Below are 19,759 nucleotides of genomic sequence, written 5' to 3'. Positions count from 1 at the left end.
TCCAACAGTAGAAATCCTAACTAGCCCAATAGGATGATCGGAGGGGAGAAATGTAGAAAACTTAGCAGCTCTGTTCCTCCGAGAGCCCTGACTCATACAGGTTATGTAGCTGTCGCTTTCCTCTTTAGGCCACCTAAGATTGTGACTTCTGTCTTGCTATCAGACTCTCTGCTGACTTGTCAGTTCGGATGCTTTGATGGAATAGGCTGTCATGTTGGAGAAATCCAGAAATCCACGTGCTAAGAAAGTGGTGAGTACCTAGTCAATAAAGAGCCTCCAATCTATCCGCCTTCCCCAAGTCAGGCCTTTAGATGAGGCTTCAGTTCTCAAAGATACTCTGATCCCAGCCTTGTGAGGGGCTATAACTCCAAGGACGTAGTAGGTCTGTCCCAGGACTGCAAAGACACAGTACAATAATAAATATGTATGTTATAAATTGCTACATGTGGAGTCATTTGTCATGAGGCAAGAAATTACTAATTCAGCTGGAGAGTAATGAAAGAGTATTTTTCTCTACCTCTTTTTATACTAAACTTTCTAGTGTGAAATCTGAATATCTCTTTAATAAATATTATGATGTTTCCTTGTGTAATTATTATTGATGGAATTTATACGCAGCCTAGACATACCATTCAGAGAAAGACCCACCCTTTACGGGAAAGTGGGGTGTGAAGATTAATAACTTTTAAAAAAGTAAAACGTACTAGAGAGTTTGGAGGTGTATTGTGGTGGATGGGCATGGGGGCTGGATGCAGAATATCAGGTTGGACGTGTAAGCAATGGTATAAACCAGCACATGGACGTGAAGGTTATCCATACAATAGACAATGATTCCTTTGACTACAGAGTAGAAGGCACTCAGAGTATTGGTCCACACAGGTAGAGAAAATGGGAGAAGTTAGTTTGGCTCATATTGTGAAGCTCCTAGAACTCCAGGCAAAGGGCTAAGAGTTGGCACTTAAAATAGTGTTCGAACTCCATTGCCAAAAATAATATCGTCATAATTTCCTTTGTGAATCCTTCCTCATGCCAGAGCCGATGCTTCTTGAGCCAAAAGGGAAAACTTCCTACACTTTGATCACGTCCCAGTTCATTCAAGAATATTTTGTACCAACTCTCTTGAAACGCTCCCTGCGTTTTATGGTGCAATTTGAAAACTCAAGTATCGCTGAAATCAGGAGATTAATATCCATCAAATACTGCTTGCGCTTTCGCCATGAATGAACAGCTTCGTTGGATGTCTCCATTTGTTTCCTCTGTAGAGAAAAACCTCTTCCCTTCTCTCTTCTTTTTCAGACATCAGTTGCTTGGAGTCCTCTTACTTACTCGCCAGAGTTTGAGGCAGTGAAATACATGCATGCGTCTAATGTGTACAGACAAATCTTTGCTTGATACTATGCTACCACAATACTTGGACAGACAACTTCTGCTAGTACACCTACCAGCATGCCATCCCTTGAGAAAATCCATCCAAGAACATCCTGATGTTAATCGACACTGCAGCTCTCCACATAATTTTTGCTAATATAAAACTCTGTGGAGGTTCTCAGGATGCTTCAAAAACTCTATGCCTGCCCAGCAGGATAGATAAGATTCATTTTTCAGTCTTTCATATGTTACGTCATAGCACAGAGCAAGGCTACCTTTCTACCCCTTTCTCAGTGAATGCTGAAATTCCTCTGGGAACAGGTGGGCATTTGCAACACGGATTAAAATGAAGCCCAGAGAGACTTTGTAACTGTGTCTTAATAGCCACTTCAGTGCCCACATCAACACATCACCAAGTCTCCCAAGGCTTTTATAGTACCAACAAAGGATGTTTTTGACCTTGTCATTCTCAATGTTGTACAGTGTCTATCTGAATACAATTAGAATGAGAAGAAGTATGACGCTAACCCATTCAACAATCATACTGACCACCTAATTCTAAATATTCTTGCTTACAATTTACTTTTTTCTTTTTTTTTTTTTTTTTTTTTTTTTTTTTTTCCGGAGCTGGGGACCCCAAGGCCTTCTTGCTAGGCAAACTCTACCAATGAGCTAAACCCCAACCCCTGCTTGCTTACAATTTAATGTCACAATTCAGTTTTTATTTTGACTAATGCTATTTAAGCAGCTGGGGGAATTAATGCCTCAACAGAGGCCACAGTCTTAACCATGGTTTGTAATTGCAATCTGTGGGTTATAGCCTCTGCCATGTTGAGAGGAATCTAATTAGTCTTTGTATCAATACCAGAAGAAAAGGGGAGGGAGAGGAGGAGGCAGGGGTCATCCCTGAGTTTCCCTGAGGGTCTGAAACAACTCAGCTGTCTCTTTTTCTGTCTTAAGAGTTCCCTAGAAACAAGCGGCTGAGTCCTTGTAGGAAGGAAATTGCACCACTTGCAATTTATAGTCGCCAGGGACCGCTCAAAGAGTTAAGTGATTATTCTAACACACGTTTAGTCACCAAACATACATTTATTTTCTTAAATTATTTTCTCTTGCCAACAGAATTCATTCCAAAGTAATCGTAACAAGGAACAGACTGACTTAAAGTGATGCCACAATATAACTGATATTAGAATTATTTGTTAACTCCTCTGAAGGGTCATAATTTGATTTTTCCCTTTCCTTTTTTGTTTGAGTTTTTATTAAAAAAATTTTAATTAAAATACAACTACATCATTTTCCCTCTTCTAACCCCTCCTTTTTCCCCTCGCCCAGGTTCAATACTTTGACTTTAAAAATTATTTATATCCTTACATTTAAAATTTTGTATATACTCAATGTAATAATATAATATCTGAGGGGTTCGTTAACTTTATTTCATGGAGACCAGGCTTTGGAAAGGATCCCAGAGGAGACAAACTGTTGGACACAGTAAAATTGAAAGAGATTCATAAATTGGTCAATTATCAATTCATTTTAACTTTTCCAGTCTGTGAAAAAGCTGATTTTTATTAACAAGTTACCCTTTATAATCCCTTCGTGTATATTTTGATTCCTTTGTTTTCAAATGCATTGCTTAAACAAAAATATTTACTCGGAGTCTCTGTTCTTCTGTAGTTTGTATGTATGTGGAGGACGTCCGCTCGTAGATGCCAGAAGAGGTGTTTGATCCCCTAGGAACTGGAGGTCCAGGCAGCTGCGAGCCACTGCAATTAGTGCTGGGAACCAAACTCGGGTCCTCTGCAAGAACAGCAAGAACAGCTCTAACCCATGGGTCACCTCCCTACCCCTAATTCTGAGTCCATGGTCTTCATTACTAAGAATCACTTTTAATTTTACCCTCTCAAGACTGAAAGAATGTCTGCCATTCCTTCCTGCTTCAAACCTCTTGACTGCTTTGTTCATAAGAACTGCTTGTATGTTAAAAAAAAAAATCAACTGCTCCTCACAAGAACACTTTAAATCTTCCCAATTCTTTTATCTGTGTGCTCAAGTATAACTTCGTGTGCTATACTCTCATTCAAAACTGTATATATTACTTTACCCAACCTATTACTAGAAAATACATACATATATCAGATCTCTTTATTCCAAGCACTGCAATCTGTTACTGATTACTAAGCGTTAAAGTAATTCAACAAATATGTCTCTTTCTCTGGCACCTGGCATGAAAATGACATCGTCATTGTGTTCAAGACTAGGCCTTATCCATAACCCACCACCATGGTCAAAGAAGGCATTGCTTGGGGAAAATGAAATAGACACTAATGTGCTGAATGAGATCTGCTCTCAACCAAGATGGTGGAGAGCGGTGGTTCTCAATTTCCCTAACAGTGTGACCCTTTAATATAGTTCCTCATGTTGGGGTGACCCCCAACCATAAAATTATTTTTGTTGCTGCTTCACAACTGTAATTTTGATACTGTTAGAAATCATAAATATCAGGCATGCAGAATATCTGGTATCAGACCCCTGTGAAAGGATTGTTTGATCCTCATACTGGTCCAGTACATAAACACAGCAAAACTGCCAAGGTCTCCAACAAGCGCCAAGCCCAGCTTTGTACATTTACGGTCAATGGTAATGAGCCTGTGTGCTCAAGTTGGTAAAGGCCCATTGTGCTGAGCATAAAATCACCTAATTAAGGATGATGACAAGAGGAACCTAAGGGAAAAGGCAGGCCTCTGCAAACCGATCAGGAGGGGAAATCCAATAAAGTGGTTGTTTGCAGTTCTGTAGTGGTTAAGGACTATGGCCAAGGATGACATCAAAGAGTACGTCAAAAAACAAGAAATGAACAAATAAACTCAGCTCAGGCTATTAAGAGATGAAACAGTTAAGAGACAGCACTTGTCAGCAAACATAAGGACCTGAGTTCAGCCCGCAGGACCCATGTAATGCCTGAGACTGTAGTACATTTGTGACAGGTCCTTGAGGCCAGCATTCCTACACAAGGTGAGCAACAGATAGGAATATTCCTAATCACTGGTTGGGCACGTAGCCTGGTGTTAGGAGGAGCAAACAAGAGATCCTTATTTCAAACAAGGGGCAAGGTGAGAACAGGACACCCAAGGTCATTTTCTGATCTCTGTGTTGTACGGTAGCATGCATATATATGTACATTCACACACATTCTCATGCACACACATACACACACACACACAATTAGATTTGTTTCCTCCAAAGAGTCAAATCTGATTTATTACCAGAGCTAGAATAAATCTGAATGAAGTGATCAGGAAGTACCCTCCTTGTGCAAATATGTGTATGACCACACATTATTGCTTCTATAATCTGTGTGAAAAGCAAACTTTATGGGACATGTAAGGCATTCAGTCAGTATATGCAGATCAAATGGACTCATCCCCACACCCTTCTATTGATGAAGTCATTTCATTATTGCGTTGTAAAGCCAAGAACTGAACCCAAGCATGGAGCTGACATTCATAATTAAAATGCAATGCTTCTCTTAGAGAGTAAGGAAAAGCACCAGAAAGTTTCATTGCCTCCTGGGTATTGAATATGAGATACTAACTACAAGGAAAAGGAATATATAGTAGTAGTTATATATCCTAATGTGATATTGCGTAATATCAAGCATGAAAAGGTGAGTTATAACACTCAACTACAGACCTGGGGGAACCATGTACATTGACATGTCACTTCTGCTATAGCATTTGCTTTTACTCAAATGTTAAAGCATTGTAATTGCAGGCTTGCAGAAACAGCAAGTGAATAGAAGGCTCAATTCTAAGGGCCTAAGCAGATTGTGGTCAATATTATGCTTTTACTGCTGGCTTTGCACATCAGAGGAGGCTAATGCCAAGGAGCCACAATGGAAGTCAGAATACTCAGCAAACACTTAGCTTTGTCTCCAATATACCAGGGTTTAGGTACTTTTCTTTCTTGAACAAGCTTGTGGCAAATTTTCATTGCAAAAGCTCAAATTTGTCCTGTGCCATGAGCTTTGTAGATTGAGTAATGTCCCACTGTGGACTGAGAGTGAAGAATCCAGTGCTGGTAGTTGCTTCTAAATGTCAATAGCTACTAAGCCCTGAACCTGCTTTGCAGATGTGATGTGTTAGCTTGGTCATGTCAAACATATCTAGGAAGGTAATGACACACAGAAGAAGCCAGCAGGATGCATGCATAGGAGACATAACAATCAGTTACTGCCCTAGTGGACAATGTCTGGTTTTAGGTAGATTTAGTTCATCTGAAAGTGTCTAGAAACAATGGCTTCAGATTGCCCTGGCATAGGAGTTTTATGGCATAAATATCCGTCCTTGTAACTTATCCATTAAAGAGTAGGAGTATGTTATTGAAGCCTGGCAGTGGCTTCACAGTTATTCACAACTGTACCTGTTGTGAGGCTCTTTACTTGTAGACTTTCCCGAAATCTGAAAAAGACCCAATTTTAGAAAAATACGTCTGATCCAGGAAAGGAACATGGTGGTTAGTGTGACAACTGGTAGGGTTTTTTATTTTATTTTATTTTATTTTATTTTTGTTTTGGTTTGGTTTTTTGTTTGTTTGCTTGCTTTTTTATTGTTGTTTTGTATTTTGGGTTTTTTTGTTTTGTTTTTTTACCAAGAGCTACAAGTACCACTACATCTTGAGTTGGGAAAGTTGGGACTGCTTTTTTGAGGACAGCAGGAATGTTCCTCTCCAGAATCAAGTGGTCTCTGTACAAGCCAGAAAGCATGCTGGAATTCACACCATGTAAACCACTGGAGCAAGTGTAAGCCAGGAGAAAGCACGGTTGAGCACACTCTGGAAGGTTTTGGAGAGGATGACTTGGGAACCTCAGCTCTGCAAAGAATTGTCTGCAGAAGGCCTAAAGAGGCAGATGGCACCTCAATACTTCTTCAAGGCAACCAGAAATAAATGAACAGATTTATTCAAATAACTTGTCAAGATACCATAATGAATGGTTGGAATGGTATTAGGTATTCTCAGTGTCCTCTAACAGTGCCCTGTCCATTCATAAAACTCTACAGAGTAAATAGTATACATTACATGCTATGGTGGTTTGGATGGATTTGGCCAATAGGGAGTGGCACTATTAGGAGGTGTGGCTTTGTTGGGATAGGCGTGGCCCTTTCATAGGAAGTGTGTCACTGTGTGGGTGGCCTTTAGGGTCTAAGAAGCTCAGTCTGGCCAGTCTCTTCCTGCCTGCAGACCAAGATGTAGACTCTCAGCTCCTTTCAATCACCAAGTCTGCCTGCAGGCTGCCATGTTTCCCACCATGATGATAATGAATTAAACCTCTGAAACTGTAAGCCAGCCCCAATTAAATGTTTTCCTTTATAAAAGTTCCTATGGTTGTGATGTCTCTTCACAGCAATAAAAGCCTAACTAAGAGACATGTAATATATTCATGATTATCACATCTTTCCTAAGTGTTGGTTCTGTGGAGAAACCAAAGCACGGATCTTCAGATATTTGGATGATGGGCCTCAGATTGAGCTGAGCTGTTCTTACCAGGGTCATTTTCTACATCATCTCTAGGAGATTTTTTTTCCCCCGATAGGGCCTTCCAAAATCAAGTTTAGTTTACCCAGAAGCCCAATGGTGCTCTCTCATTCCAAATGTAAGCTGTTCTTGGGACTATAAATAGCACCTGCAAATTCTTGAAATGACTTTCTCCCCTGTTTATGTGAATCAGATAGCAGAAACTTGTGGATTCTTGTCCTTAAAGTACCTGATTAAGAAAACCTCTCCCAAGATCAGGAACAGTAATAGCTACAGGAAAAGCGGATTATCGTAGAATGTGTCCTCTGAGCAAAGCAGCTGCCACCTTCGGCTGATCAGCTGTGCCCGCTCGTAAGATCATCTTCATCTTGACATTTATCCATAGAAAATGAGGATGGGAGTATCACTATAACTGCCACACCCCCTCCAGATACCCCAGCTGCTGTCTTCCAGCCATCTGTATGCAATTCTGCCCTAGGGGCAGAATGTGACCTAGGGGGTCACAGGATGTAATAGAGTACATAGATTGGTGAAGTGTCTCAGTTAGGGTTTCTCTTGCTATGATAAAGCACCAAGACCAAAAAACAAGTTGGGGAGGGAGGGGTTTAGTTGGTTTATACTTCCATATCACTGTTCACCAATCAAAGGAATTTAGGACAGGAATGCAAACAGGTCAGGAACTTGGAGGCTGGAGCTGATGCAGAGGTCATGGGTGCGTTGCTGTTCACTGCCTTGCTCCCCATGGCTTGCTCAGCTCTCTTTCTCATAGAACCCAGGAGCCCCAGCCTAGGGATGGCACCACCCACAATGGCCTGGGCCCTTCCCCATCAATCATTAAGAAAATGTCCTACAGTCAGATTTTACGGAGGTGTTTTTCTCAATTAGGGTTCCCTCCTTTTAGATGAGTTTAGCTTGCGTCAAGTTGACATAAAACAAGCCACCATAAGAAATTCAGCTGAAGCGGGAGCTCCATCAATGAAACCATAGGAAAGCCATCATCCATGCTGGGCAAAGACCTTCTGGTGCAGCAACTTTGGGGTTGTAAGCAACCCCTTGCCCATGCTTTGTAAGAAAACCCTGGTTTCCCAGGGTGAACTTCAACTGCATAACATGTTTTGCTTGTTATCAACCTTATATGGAGTGGGTAGACATTGTTTATGTCTCCCAGGGAAGGAATTCTCAAAAGATGAGTAAAGCTTGTTTTTCTTGCCGTAAGTCTCCTCTAATCCCAGCATAGTGACAGTGTTTACCTTCTTTATAATGAAGCCCATGTTAGGAAAAGCTCTAATACTTCATTTGTATTAAACTGTAGCTAGATTCGCTCAGTGACGAATGTATTCTAAATTGAATGTGTTTAGCTGATTACAGCATGATATATTGGGAGGAATGCTTAAAACGAAATATATACTTCCACATGAAAGCCTTTATGTAAATGACTAGGTCCCAGGGTTCGTCTCGGAGACATGTGGTGATGAGTAGCTAGCTGTAGGAAGACATTGCACTGTGCTCACACAGGGGAACTGTGAAATGCTGCTTTGCAATGGTTTCAGTAGGACTATTAAATTTGGAAGCTCTGTTATGGCCGAGGGACAGGTCATTTGTCTTTGTTGCCTGATCAAGGTTCTTAATGACCAGTATGAAACAGAGATGAATGTCCCCACCAATGCTGCAAATTAGAAGCCAGAGATCAGGGACGGTGTCTTTCAAAAGCAGAAAACTAACAACATGAAATGTCGTTCAGCGCCCTCAGGAAGACTTCTCAACACTGATGTTCTCATGGCCTCATTGTCTGTGACCGTGGCAGGCCACGCCCTTCCTGCTCCCAGTCCTTGGCAGCACCCTAGAAAATCTAGACCACCAAGCTCCCTAAGCTCAAAGGGCTGATTCTTGGGAACCTAAGAAACAATGGTTTTCCATACGTCAACGAGAACTGTGGTTAGAGAATATCAAACCCATTTCCCTGCTATCCTAGATTATCAGTAGAAGCCCAATCGCTGAGCACAGTTAGTTGTGAGCCGGTTCTGTAGACAGTGCTATTTGGGAGCTGGGACCCAGCTTTCCCTGTTTTGTAAGCCTTGTTACAGCTAAACATACTTGGGTTCATACCTCTACTTTTTTTAAACAGAATAATTTTTAATTTTATTATTTCAATTTTGGGAGTTGGATGTTTTGGTTACATGTTTGTCTGAATACCATGTGCATGCCTGCTCTCAGAGGCCAGAAGAGTGTGTTAGAGGTCCTGTCCTAGAGTTACAGACAGTCGTAAACCACCACATGGATGCTGGGAATCAAACCCGGATCCTCGGAAAGGAACCAAGTGCTTTTGATGGTTGTGCCATATCTCCATGCCCCTACTTTAAGACTTGGAATAGGGACTATTTTCCTGGAGGGACTTATCGGTGGGTTCTTGATCTCTAGACACAGTGGTATTAGGGGTAGGAGGCAGGTCTACTCCTCTAGAAACCATCAGACACCAATGAAGAATGTGTCAGAGAACCATCCAGAATGTTGTACCTGGGTATGTTGAATATTATGCGTCAGGATGGGTTCTAGCTGACTTAATTCTGAAAGGGGTGGGGCATCAATATGAAAGCTTACTCAGTGTTCCTAAGGGTAGAGGGAGAAAAGGGTGTCACCATGGAGGCAAAAGTGTAAATGTTCTAAAAAGGGAGGTGGGATGGATGAGGCGAGGGATTAAAAACTTGTCTATCAAACAAGTTTGGACTGTTTCCATACTTAGAAGTGGTAATAAACATCACATTACAAAACCACGTGGTCTGCCTGAAGTTTAACTCAGGAAAGGAGAGAAAATGTTCAAAAGGACAAACTTAAAGGGTTAGGATGGGGAAGCCTGAAGCTGCTGCCTACTTCCTTTGGTCAAAGGCATTCCGTCTGGTGAGGTGGTCCTGTCTGTCTGTCCCTGCATTCTATGAAACTATCATCTCTGTCCATAGTAATAGCAACAATCCCTTATGTTCTTGCTTATGGCTTGTTAAGTTCCAGATGCTGCACAGATATTTGTACAAATAAACATTGCACAAAAATGTCTGTACAAGTGTTCTCACATAAGCTCAACACTCATGAGAAATTCACTATGCCTGTTTTACAGTTAACCCATTTGGCCAACACTGCAGCTAAGAAATAATACAAATAAAACCTGAACTTGGTCAGTCACCAAAACCTAAACTCTTAACCAATAGACTTCCTCTGTGGAACACTGGACTAGGCATCATACAGGATAATAAAATACACAATGCTTTCTGCGTCTACATATATCCTATGTCCATTTATCGTGTTATTTCCTTTTTAAGGTTTTCAAAAGTCTCACATCAGCACTTTTATCTACACAATTAAAGAACAATTTTCAAAGGTGACAGAAAAGCTCTGAACTGTGACATTCAATACTTAAATGTGCCTTCTACAAATGAGGGGCCCAAACTATAATTTAACTTGCCATCATGTTTAAATCATCGTAAGTGGCTTGCAGCTACAGCTTTGGACTCCTCAAATATTATGTTACAGTCTGATCTTGTCCTATCCGCCAACTGGCAGATTTTAGTATACCACAGGCTGCAAGATACACACTAGAGTCTTTATGTTACCTGAAGGAGAAAGCTCTAGATCAGGTAGGGCCTAGTCGACTCCTTTCAGCCACGAAACCTCCTAAGAAAAATCTGCCTAATATCTAGAGTGCTGCCAAATTTTCAGGGAATCCCTCTGATGAAACAGGTAAGGAGTTCCCATCTTTTGGAATGTCCTTGCAAATTCAAGCAGATGAGCACACTTTCACTGCCAAAGTAGTTAGTTATAAACCATTTACAGAGTTCTGTAGAGGGACTTGCTTGTTATACAGACATGAGGGAGGACATGAGTTACAATCCCTCAGCGCCCATGGGTGAAAAAGTCACCCATAGTGTAATGCACCCACAATCCCCAAACTGACAGGGAAAGACAGAAGGATCATGGGGACCTGATGACCAGGTTCAATGAGAATGAACATTGAGGTGGACATCCAGCCTCAATCTTCAGCTTTGATACACCCACGCGTAGATGCCCCTCTACACGCACGCACGTGCACACACACACACACACACACACACACACACACACTCACAAACACACACACTCACAAACACACACACTCACAAACACACACACACAAAGACAGAACGATAACAATCAGAACAAAGAAAGACCATGAAATCATTAGCCAAGAAGGGAAGGTATGCAGATTGTATGACTGCTGCCTTCAAACGGTTCAGTGCTAAAGTGTGTGGGAGGGATCAGGTTATTCTGCACAAAGAACAGGACTAGAAATCTAAAGGCAGAGTTTGAGAGGCAACCACGTGACCCCAATGAAGGTGGAGCCACTCAGCAGAATTTACTACCTAAGAAGTGCTGAACTGCAAGCATAAACTGTGTTCAAAACAGAGAACACTTAACATTCCAAAATCTGAAATTATATTTGAATCTACAGTTCATACGTTTTGATGGTTCTTGGGAGGGGAGGGTTGTCATTAACATCTCAGGAACAACAATAATAGAGACAATAACAAAACCCTAGGTTGGTGTGGCAGTTCTGTGTAGTTTGGGTGGAGGGAAGTAAGGGTATGTTTTACGGATGTTTGCTTAGCAGTTATCTGCCATCAGATTTAATTGTATCTCTAAGTATTTTGCCTAACAGAGACAAGCAAAGTCCTCTCTGCACTGTTCCAATGCCTACTGTTGCTTAATTCTAAACCAGTGAATACTGATGGCAGGACTTGTATTTCTAGGACTTTGCTGTAAATTTCAGGTATTATAGGAAAGGCAAAATTATATATGTTAGAAGAGGCAGGGTTTGCCCACCAATCTTTCCAAAAATAAAACACAAGTGATACAATTTAGCCTGTATAAAGTATAATTACTAAATAAATTCCCCCAAGAATTAGAAAAGCGTCCAAAAGCATTCTTCCTTGTAAGTATTGACTTTCAAGTACAATAAATATAGTTTTAAGATTAGTCTTAAGGCATAATATAAAACCTCCCTTTCCAAATTTTATTTCCCTTTCTCCAGGCCTTGGCCTCTTCCTCCTTTCTAGTTACAGTAAGCCCCACCCATCTCTCAAAACCCAATGTAAGCCTCCTTGCCATGAAGCCTTTCTGATTCCCCTCTTCTGTGTTTATTCCACAGCCATGTCTGTATTGCTCTATCCTATTGCCCTATGAAGTCTTTTTTTTATGATACTTTTTTTAAAATGTGCATTAGTGTTTTGCCTGCACATACGCCTGTGTGAGGGTGTCAGATCCCCTGGAACTGAAGTTATAGATAGTTGTGAGCTGTCATGTGGTTGCTAGGAATTGAACCAAGGTCCTCTGGAAGAGCAGTCAGTGTTTTTAACCTCTAAGCCATCTCTCCAACCTCTATCCTATGCAGTCTGTATCACATAATTTCTATAATAGCTTCATTTCCTCTACGTTGTGACTTTGAATATGAAATGTCTCCCATAGATTCATGTGTTGAATACTTGGTCTTCAGCTGGTAGCATTGTTCTGGAAGATTCTGGAACCTTTTGGAGGTGGCACCTTGCTGAAAGAAGTAAGCACTGGGAGAGGTGTTACAGCCTTGTCACGTTCCCCTTCACTCTCTGTTTCCTGACTACAGAGATAGTGTGACCACCTAGCCTCTGGCTTTTGCTACAGTGCCTGCCCCTTCACCATGGAATGTATCCTTTCAAACCATAAGCCAGAATAAATCTTTCTTTCCTTATACTTGCTTTTTGTCGGGTGCTTTGTTTAAAGACAAAAACAGTGACTAGTGTTCCCTGTGGTTTAGTTTGTAGATCTTATACTTGTTGTAGTGGAATACTTTGCACACTACACACATGGTAGGTGCTAGGTTAACTACTTGGAGAAATTCATACATGGAAAATTGGCCAAATAAGGAAGAATTCCTATCTCAATTATATTTGCTATATAACTACCCCAGAAGTTAGTAGGTCTACCAACCACTATACTATACCCCATGGTTAGTTAGCAATTTGAAAGGGGCACATTGGGCTGGCCTTGTTCCATGAAGATTGCTGTCTCTAATGAGAAGACTAAGGCTGAGACTAACTCAGTGGCCTCAGCTGGGATTCTCTGATTTCAACCACAAAGCTTTTAATCGAGTGAAAATTACTCCTAGGCTAAAACCGTGGACTAGAGCATGTGTGTGTGTGTGTGTGTGTGTGTGTGTGTGTGTGTGTGTGTGTGTGTGTGTGTGTGTGATGGGGAGCACACCTGTGTGACTTGGCATCTTCACCACATAGATGTCACAGGGAAGACAAACAGAAGGGCCAATCAAGTGACAACCCTTTCTGACTAGTCTCTGAGGTCCGTGTCACTCCTACCATTTTCTCTTGGTTGACACAATCCCAAGTTGACTCAAAGGCAAACTCATCTTTATAGGGGTTGTCTCCAGGTCATATTCTCACATAACACACAAAAAACTATTGCAACTGTCTTTTTAAAGTACAACTAACAATACTTATGTTCTTTGGAAAGCACAAATAGCCAAGACACAAATGCAATGGGTAAAGTCAACTGAAGTGTTTAGATATGCTCAGTCCATGATCAAACATTCTGGAACTAGATGGTTCCAGAACATCTTGCTAGTCATAATAGCACTGGTAGACACAGATTGTTGACACACTGTTGAATACTCACCAAGTGCCTCACAAGCATTTCTTAATTTTTCAGAACAGCTTTGTGACTAAGCGTTCACTGTGATTCCATTTTATAAACACGAAAATTACATCATGAAATTGCCAAGTGACACAGCCAAGGGCCAGGAAGTATTTTTTTTTAAATATAAATCATGCCTGTCCAACTCTGGAGTCCAGATTTGTAACCTAGATAGTCTCCATAGCTGACATTGCCTAACATCATCTATAATGGGCTATAAAGAGCTCAGTTCTTTGCCATGGCTCTTTCTAAATACCTGTGTCTCCCCAGGAAGGGGTATTCCCAATACTCAATGCTCATGGACTATGCTGTATCATTCCTGGTTGTGAGCACTATGCAGTAGATACTCCAGAAACTTTGTAAAACCATCTTTCATTTGACCCCTCAAGTCACAGCTTGAACATTCTTCCCTTTGGAATCTGTTTTCATTGGCTTAGAAGTGTTATTGCTTCCCTCCTCGTTCTTGCCTGTAAGAACCGAGTCAGAGCAGCATGCAACAACACAGCTGGGCATATTTTATGTTTGAAGAATGACTTTCGTGTCCCTGTCTGGATAAGACTTGAGGGCTCATCTTTGTTTGGAAGGGGATATATCAGGGTCTGTATTTGCAAGAGGTTTACCTAAGTGTCCCGGTGGTGGTTTTCTCCAGTTTATGGAGCCAGACAGAATTGCTTCTACCGCCAGAATTTTGCCCATCTAGTTAAAGATAAACTAGAGAAAGCTGAGATACCCCAAGGACCAATTAAGGAGAAACTGCCAAACCTTTGGAAATTAGATTTTCCACATAGATTTCCCCCTACAGCTATGCTTATCAATTTGGATAAGACTGAGAACAAATATTCCAAGTAGTGATTAATGGTCTCAGTGAAACTGCACATATGCACAGTAGGCTTGTTCGACACACCAACCATAGACAGAACAATTGGGGATAAACAGCTCTCCTAGGAGGTGGAAATTCAATGAGACTAAGCAGGTACTCTGGTGAAGTGATTTTTCACCCTGAAGAGGAGCTATGTTTCATCCACGTTTTGCCAAATTCTTTTTTGTTTTGCCAAACACTTATCGATTACACAGCATAAGCAGAAAGCCACACATATCCTAAAGGCAGATGGTCTAGTTTTGAGAGACACCCATACTCCCAATTCAATCAGAATCTTACAGGTTGTTTCATTGAACTTGGTCTTTTTTTTTTTTTTTTTTGCTTAGCATTAGGAGAGGGACAGCAATTTGTTCTCCTTCCTGCCTGAGCACCAGGGACCCGGTGCTTTGAGCAGCAACTTAAAAGCAGACAGCCAAAGAAGGTCATTTCAGGTAACATGACAACTGCTGAGTCCTGCAGAACATTGTCATGGAAAACACCTTCAGCGGCAATGGAGTGACACAGAAAGCTTTGAGCAAGCCCTGCTTCCTGACTAGTCTGTTCTAAGACCCTGGATACATCAAAGCAGAGAGGATGCAAAGAGAAAACAATAGGGAGCTAAGGCAAGCCATGGAATGGAAGGGAGAACGAAACAGTATTGTTGAACTGATTCCTTTGGATAGTTAACAGGATCGTGTATAGATACTTATTTTAACTCTCCTCTACTGATAGAATACAATAGAAGAATTCTCAAAACAACTTTCTGCACAGCCTGTTTTATATGTTATTTGGTGTGACCAGATAGAAAGTGGTGAGGTAGGTGAGTCTTTGAGGGTTAGCCTCCTGGGTAGATAACTTGAACTATTCACTCTTCTCTATTGTATGTTTCAGCACCTTTAGTTTTTAGGAAGGCTGAGCATCTTTTAATAGAATACATTTTCCTTATTGTGTAAGAAGCCTTTAGCAACATAGATGCAATTAAGAAGAGGGAGCTTGGTGTCTTAATGTGAGATAGACAGGTAAGGATCTAATCAAGAGGAAGCCTCAGGTCTCCAGCTTTCTAACTTACATTTCTTAGCTCTTCCAGATAAATATACTTGACAATTTGTAAGTGTGAATGTGTGTGTGTGTATATGTGTGTGTGTGTGTGTGTCTCCAGAAACTCAATGATCATGAATGCTGAATACTACAAAGTATGAATATTTGTTATATCACAAACTATAAATGATACTTGTGTGTGTACACTCTGCATGTGTGTGTGTGTGTGTGTGTGTGTGTGTGTGTGTGTGTGTGTGGATATGCGAAGTCATGTGTGTGGAAATGGGTACACATAGGAGAGGTGCTCATGTAGGTCAGAGGACAACCTTGGGTATAGGTCCTTGCCTTCTGCCTTGTCTGACCCAGGGTTTCTATTGTTTCCCTGCTGCATATGCCAGGCTAACTCCCAAGAATCCCGGACTTCGTCTGTTCCCACCTCTCATCTCCCTGTTGCAGTGCTGAGATCACCAGCCCTACCACTATATGCCCAGCTGTTTGGTAAGTTCTGGGAATTCAAACTCAGGCTCACATTTGTGGAATAAAAACTTCCCCACTTAGCCATCTCTCCAGACCCCCAAACAATGCCCTTCACAGAAAACCATGTAGTAAAAGAGCTCCTGGTAGATACAAGAAACATGGCAGATAGACAGTGGGGTACACAGCCAGGCTTCCACAGCTGGAAAAACATAAAACCAACCCTCAAGCTTCCCCCTTCCCACCATGGCACCATTTCTGTCTCTCTCTCCCCTGAACCCCCCTCTTCCCATTTCACCCTATTTCATCTAGACTGTAAATGACTATGTCTGCCAGAAATAGCAAGTACTCGGGCTCCAAGTTCTTCCTAAATATTCTTTTCAGCCTTTCCTCTGACCTGAGGAGGGATTGCCCTTATCCACCGGACCATCCACTCATCACTAATATTAAGCATACGATCACAGGATGAGGCAACACATGGGAGGTGCAGCGTGGACTATGACCCACCAAAACACACGTGCCTGAAGTGGCTCTTCTGAGAGATCATGACAAGGACCATGAAAACAGTGGCATGCACCTGGTGACATCTAAGCCACCCGGGTTAGTACGGAGAGAAAGACTAGGTCAAAACTTAAAATAGAGCAGGTGACAGAGTGGGACAAAAGCAACAGAGGGAAAAGTTGGGAACAAGATTGCCTCTTCAAATATTGAGAGAAGCTGAGGTGAGTGAGTGCAGAGGCCAGCCTGGCTCGAGGCGAGACCAACCTGGAGCCTGGGAGCCACATTTCCCAAAGGCTGTACCGGATAGCAATCTGAAAGGATCTCAGTACGAATGACGTGGAATAGACGCGCGTCTCAGACAACAACAAAAATTACCCTTGCTGGTTAGGAAACCAATTAGAGGTTGTTAGCATAATCCAACGAAAGAAACCCGAGCTTCTCAAACCAATTAGCAAAGCCCAACTTGATGTCCTTAACTTCACACTTTGGAATTACATTCTTCCATCTCTGATGATGGAGCAAATGCGGCCCACATTCAGGTATCATTTAGGACTAGGCAACCCCACAACGGCACACTACCCCGAGGCCTATCAGCTTCTGTAGATGGTGAGTCGTGAGTGAGCTGGTCTGACTGAAGGTTCTTTCTAGAAGCCAATTTCTTTTGTTCAGTCTTGAGTTTTCCATACATTTCATTAGCCCAGGCCTCTTTTCCATAGATCTCCTAATTTGACTTGGCTCTCTGAGATGGAAGGTTGGCAGACACGTTCTTTTCATTAACAAAGGAGTTTGTGGATGGCATGCGTCTGATAGTTTGGAAACTCTGACCCAGAACTGCTCCTGTCTAAAAGAACTGGAGGCACAAAAATGGAGAAGAGACTGAGGGAAAGGAGGTCCAGTGACGGCCCAACTTGGGATCCATCTCAAGGGAAGGCTCCAAGGCCTGACACTGTTACTGATGCTATGGTGAGCTTACATAGAGGAGCTTAGCATGGCTGTCCTCTGAGAGGCCCAACCAGCAGCTGACTGAGACAGAGGCAGATTCTTACACCCAACCAATAGACTGAAGCAGGGCTCCCTGTGGTTGATCTAGGGAAAGGCTGGAAGAAGCTGAGGAGAATGGCCACCCCATAGAAAGATCAACAGTCTCAACACGCCTGGACCCGTGAGATTTCACAGACACTGAGCCACCAACCAGGCAGCATACACTGATTGTCCGAGGCCCTGTACATATACAGCAGAGGACTGCTTGGTCTGGCCTCAGTGAGAGAAGGAGCACCTAACCCTTGAAAGACTTGAGGCCCGCTGGGGAGGCCTGGCGGTATGGGGTGGGGACATTCTCTTGGAGACTGGGGTGGGAAGATGGGGGGGGGGATGGGATGAGGAACTGTGAGAGGACAGACTGAGTAGAAGGGGTTAATGACTGGACTGTAAAATAATAAAAGTTCAAAACAAAATGAACCAAAAACCGGCTCTCACACTTACAGCCACGAGTTGATCTTTCTCAGGCTCATTTAGTTCCCTCTGAGTCTCTTTCCCCCCGGACCTCACATCTGCGGCCTGTAGGCATGGCCTTGCACAGTCCACCCTTGGAATTCTCCCTGATAGGGGTTCAAGCTGAAGTCTAGGCAGCATCATGACGCAGATAGACTTAAGGTTATGCTGGTCCCTTAAGCATTGACCCTGAAAATGTCACACATCTCCACAGCCCACTAAAAAGTGCAACATTCTTGGAAGATTATAAAGGTAAATCTGATACGATTTTAATCAAAATCACGCTCTACCTGAAGAGCACTTGAAAATGGCTTTCAAAAAACTAACTCTACCCCCAACACAGACAGCGTTTGACTGTATAATAAGAAAAAAACAACTGAAGTGTTTTGGGTAATAAACGTAGGTTCTGGGTACTCATTACTAATGTTAACCTGGTTAAAGCTCAGTTCCCCGAAGAATTTGATGGATAGAAAGAAAGCAAACTGGGCTTGAGGTGACCCCATCTGGATAGGATTTTCTGCTATCTCAAAAGCTGCATTTTCCTATCATTAGGAAAATTTTTGCCTGAAATCTAACTCCAGGAACTTAATACACTGTCACTGTGAGAGAGTACTTCCTGGGGGAACGGGATTGGCATCCCCATTGTCAATCATCATAAAGGTTGATCCTAACAGGAGAAACGGAGAGGCTGGGGGATGATCTCAGTGCCTGAGAATAGGGAGCATCTTGTTCCCTATCTACCTCAGGGACTCAGTGTCACAGGAGCCTGAGTGCTGGAGCAGCAAGGCAAGTGACTGTGTAGAGGATATGTTGTCCCTGGCTGCTGGAAATGAAGCAAGGGCCTATGACAAAGGCTACCCCCAAGAGATTTGGGATGGAAGTGGGGGCAGGAACTTTAAGACAGGTCCTATAGGTAACATCTCTCTTCTTTTTGGAACGAACTTAAAAACCTTCAAAATCTTCACACTCTTTTTAAAGTTTTTTTTGGATACTTTATTTTAGTTTTATTTTATGTGTACATATGTTTGCCTGAATGTATGTATGTCCCTGCACCATGTGCATGAAGTGCCTCGCCTGGCCAGAAGAGGCTATTATATACCCTGGGACCGGAGTATCTAATTGTCGTGAGCCCAGTGTGGGTGCTGGGAATTGAACCAGGATCCTCCTACATTCTGAGCCGTCTCTCTAACCCCAAATCTTAAAGTTCTTAAAATGAGAAAACGTTTTGAAGGGCTTTGCTTTGAGAAGGTAAACTGAAGAAAGGGATTGATCCACTGGCAGCAGACGTATGATTAGCGGAATCTCTTTTCTAAGGCCAAGGTGGCAGAAAGTGTGTTCCACCATGTGACATTGTCACAGAGTCAGTGCAGCAGGCATAGACTAGTTGCAGACAGATTCTGGGAGCCAGCATCTTGTGCCCCTGCCCCGAGAGTCCATCAACAAGAGTCCAGAGAGAATGATCTCAAGCCTTCTCAAGAGCATCAAGTGCACATGCGCTCACCAAGGTTGGTGAGTCACGACACATCACCATGGTGGTTTGCACCATTACAAAGTTTTAAATAGTTTGTGTCATTACCCATTGTTTAGTTTATATTTGTGGTGGACGGTTGGTCAACGACAGGATGCAAAAATCCATTGATGTTGAAACACACATTTACAAGAAAAGGGAGAAACATAATTCCACAAATTTTCTCAGCATTTTTCTTTCCCAAATTCACAGACTATATTTAACTAATCAAAATATTTATATAGCACACCGAGAAGACTCCAGTTCTATAAAATCTTTTA

The sequence above is a fragment of the Rattus rattus genome, chromosome 1 (assembly GCF_011064425.1).
Source record: "Rattus rattus isolate New Zealand chromosome 1, Rrattus_CSIRO_v1, whole genome shotgun sequence".
Taxonomy (NCBI): domain Eukaryota; kingdom Metazoa; phylum Chordata; class Mammalia; order Rodentia; family Muridae; genus Rattus; species Rattus rattus.
Note: the sequence above shows the minus strand (reverse complement) of the source record.